Source organism: Patagioenas fasciata, chromosome 2 (assembly GCF_037038585.1).
Source record: "Patagioenas fasciata isolate bPatFas1 chromosome 2, bPatFas1.hap1, whole genome shotgun sequence".
NCBI classification, from domain to species: domain Eukaryota; kingdom Metazoa; phylum Chordata; class Aves; order Columbiformes; family Columbidae; genus Patagioenas; species Patagioenas fasciata.
In genome coordinates, this window is record NC_092521.1 from 116,290,388 (window position 1) to 116,297,003 (window position 6,616).

At 39.3% G+C, this 6,616-nt stretch overlaps 1 long non-coding RNA gene across 1 annotated transcript; it reads right to left on the bottom strand.

Annotated features, from left to right (window-relative positions):
- Window positions 1–3,601: 3,601 nt before the first annotated feature.
- Window positions 3,602–5,591, bottom strand: LOC139827421 (uncharacterized). The gene is made up of 3 exons (XR_011737957.1): window positions 5,370–5,591; window positions 4,412–4,577; window positions 3,602–4,300 (listed from the first exon to the last, which is right to left on the bottom strand). It is a non-coding gene; the product is annotated as an uncharacterized lncRNA (long non-coding RNA).
- Window positions 5,592–6,616: the final 1,025 nt, after the last annotated feature.

The window sequence follows — 6,616 nt, forward strand, 5'->3', positions numbered from 1 at the left end:
GCTTCTAACAGTGTAGTTCTTTCTGTGCTGGTATAAGGTGTTGAAAAAATAGATGCATCCAGGAGATCCACGTCCTGCCTCCTTCAGGGTTACAGGAGGGTTTGCAAACACCAGTGCAAAGGCTGGTTTAAACTGGGGGGCAACAATTCAGCTGCGGTGACTGTGGATCTGCTGCTTGGCCTCTTCAGGGTTGGCTCTGGGTCCTCTGCTCAGCACTGTCTGGTGTGACACTTTGGGTTTGCCTTTTGCCAGAATGACATCTCAGAGGAAAAAAAAGATACCTGAGGAAGTGCATACTTGCACCATATTGCTGTGGCAGTAGCTTTTACTGATGAAAGAGCAATAGAGATTGGTGAGACTCCAGGGTGTGTGGCTCAGCGGCCATGAAATTTGAATGAATGGGAGAAGAGATGAAAGTTTAATTTACTGTCTTTGTATTTGGGCAGCAGGTGTAAAGAAGTTAGTGATTTTGTTGCCTGGGTGGCTATACCAGTCATCCTAATTTTCTGAAATTTCACTTTCACATGGCAGGAGGTATGTGCACAGTTAGGTTATGGGTTTTGTTTTCTTTTTTTCTGAGCGAAAACAAATGGACTGGTCTTTGCTTTTTTAGGATGCAGACGCATTATTCTCATCAAATTTTACTATCGAAAGTCTGAAGGTAGAGTTTATGGCAGGCCATTATTCCAGCTTTATGCCCTGGTAATTTTTATGTAGTTCTTTAAGAAGGAATGCTTTTGAAGTCACCTTTTTTTGCCCCCTTTTCTGTCAACAACTGGTTTTGGTAGCTGCAGCAAAAACAGATTCTGATGTGTGAAAATAACATGCTCTGTTTGCTTTTCAACACAGAGAGATTAAAGGAAATAGTGTGATAATTATTAATTTTGCTCTTTTAACTGAATCTGCACATTTTGCATCTGTCCCCACTCCTCATTTTGCTGCAAAAGATGTTTTCTTTTTAATTCATGTTCATCTGATGGCTATGTTTTAGGTTGGAAATCCCTGTCCTATTCCTCCAAACAATGCAAAAATTAAATATAAGAGACAGAATCTTTAATCAACATAAAGACTTGAGGAAGGAAGAAAACAGGTCACTCAAATATCCAACATCATGGTTTTTTATGAGAGCATTACTACAATTTGATGAAAAGAAATAACCTTTGCTTGTTATTTGTTGAGTCACCTGATCCCTTTGCCTATACCAAACTTTTTTGTTCATATTGAAATTAAAGCTATGAACGGAAAGTACTGTATTGTTTGCATTACATTGTGATGTGACTAGTCATCAGTGAGTTTAATCATCACGTTCTAATGTAAGGAAAAGGAGTATCTAAAGGCAGGGCTTGGTGGCATTAGTTCAGTGGTATTCTAGGAATCTAACTGCTTTGCCTCCTGCAGAATTTTTGTGTCTCAGCCTTGCGTTTAGACCTGGTTGCCGTAAGTAGGAGCAAGGCTTTGGAGACAGTGGGAGATTGCTCCTGGAGCAAATGTGCCTTGCATACAAGAGTGAGGTATTGGCAAAACAATATGAGGGGAAGTTACATGGCTGATTGTACACTTATTCTTTGGCTAAGCGAGGAAGCCAGATGAAGTATGTAAATAGAAGATGGATTTTGTGTCACTCAGGGATTGAAATGGGCCAGTATTTAATCACACGGTATTGTTACTTCTCAGAACATGAAACAGATGTTACGACACTTTCAAACCATATAGGCTGCAGGAAAAATAGGTTTCACTAAGTATTCTTAAATTTTCATTTTGACCCCAGGTAACAGTGGAGAACAATGGTGATGATAGATGTTGAAAAGCCAGGCTCCTGTCAATCATGAGATTTTAAAAAATTGGTTAGGTTAATTGGTTTAAATTAAAACTGAATGCATCATTAAATCAGGTGCCCCCAGGAGCAAAAAGAAAATGCCAAGTATTGTGTGACTAGTAAAAAAAAAACTAAATTCCAAGAGTCTCCAGCCTGCATTTACTTAAATCTCTGGAGCTAAATTGCCTTGTTGAGAACGTACTTACTAAAAGTGCTGAGAAGTAAAGAGAGAGCTGGAGATGAAGGAACACGTGTGGAAAGAATATTGTAAAAGAGGGAACTAAGGATTACCAGGGGAATTGCATTCTTATTACAGGCTGCCTTTTCAGCGATTTGTAGGCTGGTTAAATAGTCTTGTGTCATATCTGTACCAAGATCCTAAGTATTTCAAGCTGTTCTGAAAATGCCACTGTTGAAGAAAGGACGCGTGGTGTCTATAAATGTCTACATGCCTGCCGTGGAACATGTTCTTCTAGTCCATGCTGCTGGGGGCTCTGCATACAGTTTCCCCAGGCTAGGACCAAACTGGGCCAGAATATTTTACTGGTGCTTGAGGGGGTATTCCAGCAGCTAAGAATTTCTAGAGATCAAGGGCCTTTACTCTGGGGTGCACCCTCTCACCAAATGGGCTTTGTGGGCTGAGATGATGCTGGCACCATACCTAGGGCAGCACCTCTCTATGCTGCTGAGTGTCTTTGCAGGCAGGTAACAGGAGATACTCAAAGAACACCTGGAAATGTTTCAACTGGCATAGTGCATCTTAAATCAAAGCTGTAGACAGGGCATTTTCAACTGGTTAAAACAGCTTCATATACCAGATCCTCATCTGAGCATCTACAAGCTGACCTACTCTAATTTAACTTCACTGCAGTCCTTGAGGCTGAATCTCCAAACTGAGAATCTCATAGGTCACATCCAAGGATCTTAAAAGCTTTGGATTGATTTAACATGCACAAACCAATAGTAATAAATCCCTGTAGAACCAACCAAACTCTACGAAGGACTTCTGCAGCTGTGGTGGTTTATTTAAAATCTACCATTATCAAACACAAAGATGGTGAGGTATCCCTTTTTCCAGTTACTTGTGATTTTGCCAAACTTCAGCAATTTGGACAAAAACCTTTTATTCTGGGTGTCTGCCTCAGGCCGATGTTTTAATAATAATGCCGGAGCCTTGTTTCTACTTTATCTTATTTTAGAGTTTTATACACCTTTTTTCATCTTCTCTGGTTTTTACATTTCTGTTTCTGCTTAAAGCTGAAATTTTTTAAAATATTTTTTTATTTTGTGCAGGAAGAATAGAAGGAAAGCCTTTCATTGTCATTTGCAGGTTAATTGGTGTTCTTTGGGGCATTTGGCTTGGGATAGCGATGTGCAGATGAAAACATCAAAATGTGCTCCTTCTAAGGCATCGACCTGGCAAAACAGTGATCTTTGGTTGAGCTGAGAATTCAGTCTGGTTTCTCTGCTGCCTTGAAACAAAAGGAGAAGCCTCCAACTGCAATGCAGATTCCTTCTCTTATGTTAGACCCACCTCAAACATCACATGCAACTCTGCTCATATCCCTGTGCCTGTTTATCACCATGGGTCTGATCACTGCCAGCACTTGAGGTCTTTAATTTGATAAAACTGACAGGAGATGCTTATGCATACCATTAGGAAGGCAATATTCCATATGCTCTCTAATTGGTTTGAATTTATCCTATTATTTCTACATTTAAATGTTGCTGAACGTAATTTAGATGTGTCAGGCTCATAAAGTGTAGGCTCTGGTGGGAGTTCATTATTGAAAAAGATACATCCACCAAGGCTTTTTCTGGCTTCAGGCCCAAATCGTCAGCATTTTGCTTACCTCACGTGCCGCTTTTGTCCGCCAGCTATACTCCTACATCCATGCTGAAGTCATCTCTGACACATTCTTTTTATCGCTTCCCTTTTGGTATATATTTTTGTCCTCCTTCTGTGTCACAGGGTATGTATATGTTTTGTTTATTTAAGAGAGGGGTGGCTCATTCAGAATGGGGAGTTGACGTAACCAGAGTGAACAAAACACTTTCGTGTGTCACTCCATTTTAGTGACTGCCTGGTTGGTGCAACAAAACCTGACAGTTGCCATCTGACGAATCTGGGTGTTGTGACCAGTGCTAGTATCTAGTTATTGAAACCGATGAAAGATAAGCTCATTCTTCTGTTCACAGGAATCCATGGTTCATGTACACTGCAAACACTGAGAGCTCTTCTTTCTCTTTAGTCCCATTTAATCTCTAATGTGACTATTTGGAAGGCAATATAATGGTTTGGGGCTGCTTGTTTTTTTGACATGTTTCCATAACAGTAAAAGTTACCCTGAAGAACATCTTGAGCACCATCACAGAACAGGTGTGAAAACATGCTAATGCCTTTGACACATATGCAGTCGCGCGGCATGATGGGTAATGAATGACTCAAGCTCCAAGGAATTTGCTTGTTTTCATAATTCATTTCTGTAAGAAAGGTTTTTGTATTATTTTCTTACAAGTATTAGTAAGCAAAATTTAATCTATTGCTGCTCTTTAAGGAGACAAAATGTTTATACCCACACCACTTCATACAACCTTCTCCTTTTATAAGGTACAGGCATTCTGTAGTGGCTCATGGTGCTGCTTTGATGGTGGCCATAATCTCTGAAAGAGGAACCAGTTTCCTTGATCCCAGTAGCTTTGTGTGGCTTCTTTAGGACATCATGACAAAGCAGGCTGGCAGTAAGACCAATGATGCCATCTACGGACAAATAAGTAAGAAAAGGTTCATACAGAGAGGTATGACTTCTATTAGACTTGCATTAAAAAAAAAAAAAAAAGATGACAAGTGAATGCATGACAGCTTGCCTTGCTTATTTTGACCATCTGATTTGATGAGAAGAAGACTACAAGAGATGTGTTGTAGACACCTACAAAACAGTGACCTCGCAGGCGTGCATGCATTATGACAAACGGGACTTGTAAGCACGTTTCAGGCATTTGGATACAGCTTCACACCTCACACATTTTTCTCACATTTTTTCATTGATTTAATCTTGTGATGTGGGGAGAAAAATGCTCTCTCTGGATATTTAGAAGAAATATGTAGCATACTTTCTGCCATAACACATGCTATCCTGGTGTCGCTTTTACAAAGCAAACCATCAATGTCCCACCCCTTTTAAATGGCCCTGAATATGCACTTTGGGAATAGTCCTGAATTTCCTTTCCTCCCTTTCGGTGAAACCCCAGGTTCAAGTACACTATGCTGGATTTCTTGAGGGTGAAGCAGATGGTGGTGTTCTCCCTTTCCCAAGCTGTCTGCCTGCAACAGTTGTAGATGCATTTTGAATCTGAAAATCCTTGTTCTGTGTGTGAGGTGGGATTATCAACTAGAGAGAATAGGAGCAAAACAGGCTTCTTCTAAGTAGTATAGTATACTTTCATTTATCTAGAGTTAGGAAACATATATATGAAGGAGTTATAATAATAAAAGCCTTTCTGTCTATTTCTTCTTTTATTGAAAGTTTGGTGCGTTATACACCCTACTCACCTCCATCTCTGGGATGAATTAAGCAGTCCTCCTTGCTGCACCTCTTTTTTCTCTCTTTTCCCATTTCTTACAGTGTTTACTCTCTTGTCTGGCTGGAGGCTCTATAATAGTTAAATTCTCATCCTTTGCTTAAGAATAGAAAACCATTTTCATATCCACATAGTCAGCTTTTTCCAAACTGGTGTCCCAGCCAAGTCCTTTGAAGAGAAACCCTTTGAAGCTGTTCACCTAAGCTGTTTTATCTTTGCCTGTTAATGTTTATTTGTCATTTGTTTCCAGAGGTTTTCAGTTCTTCTGACCTTTGGTTGAAGTATGGCCACAGAGATGGGGTAATATCACTAAGATAAACACGTGATACAATTTTCCACACCAAGTCACTGCAGTTCCTCCAGTATGGGGAGAAGATTTTGTACCAGTGTCCGTAAGAATTCCAGTATGATAAATGTCTTTCCTTTTTCTGAGATAACTAAAAGAATGACATGATCTCCATTTGCAAATAGCTTATGGTTCATAGGTCCTTTTGTACTTGTTGTATCATTTCCTTGTCTTTGATTAATCAACTTAATCTGCCTTATGCAAACTGCTTTTCTTTCCTTTCAGTATATTAGAATGAAGTAGATGGCTTTAGAAATTTGTATCACAGAACACCACAATTTGAAAACTCTATTTCCAAATGGATTTCTTTCTTGAAGTTTAAATAGATTTATAATTGAGATTTTATTATTATTATTTTTACTTCTGAGAGATTGGATGTATTGGACAATATACACGTCATCAATGTGATAGGTAGTATCGGAAATCACAAGGAGATGCTGGAACAGCTCACGCTTTCTTCTCCCTCTATAAAATTTCATCCCTCTAGAGGCCTTTCTATATAAGTATATGTGAGTGGAACATAAATTTGCAAATAAGTGGTCCCGATGCATGGGAAGCGAATAGTAGTAAAGACTGATTTGAGATTAATTATATACAGCAGGATTTTAAAATCTGCTTACATATGGGATATGCCAACTGCTGAAGAATGAAAGTTCTCCCTTGGCCACAGGGCATGTTGCATACTGTAGTCAGTGGGAGCTGAATTTGACACAAGGAAATGGCTGGAGAAAAATGCAGCATCTCTGAATAGCAACAGGTTGATCATAATGTTCCAGGGTCAGCAAGGAATTTGCAAGTGACTAAGATAATTAGTGACTTTAAATGGGAGTAAAGGGCATTTGGATTTACAAGGAACAACAACTTATTTTTCA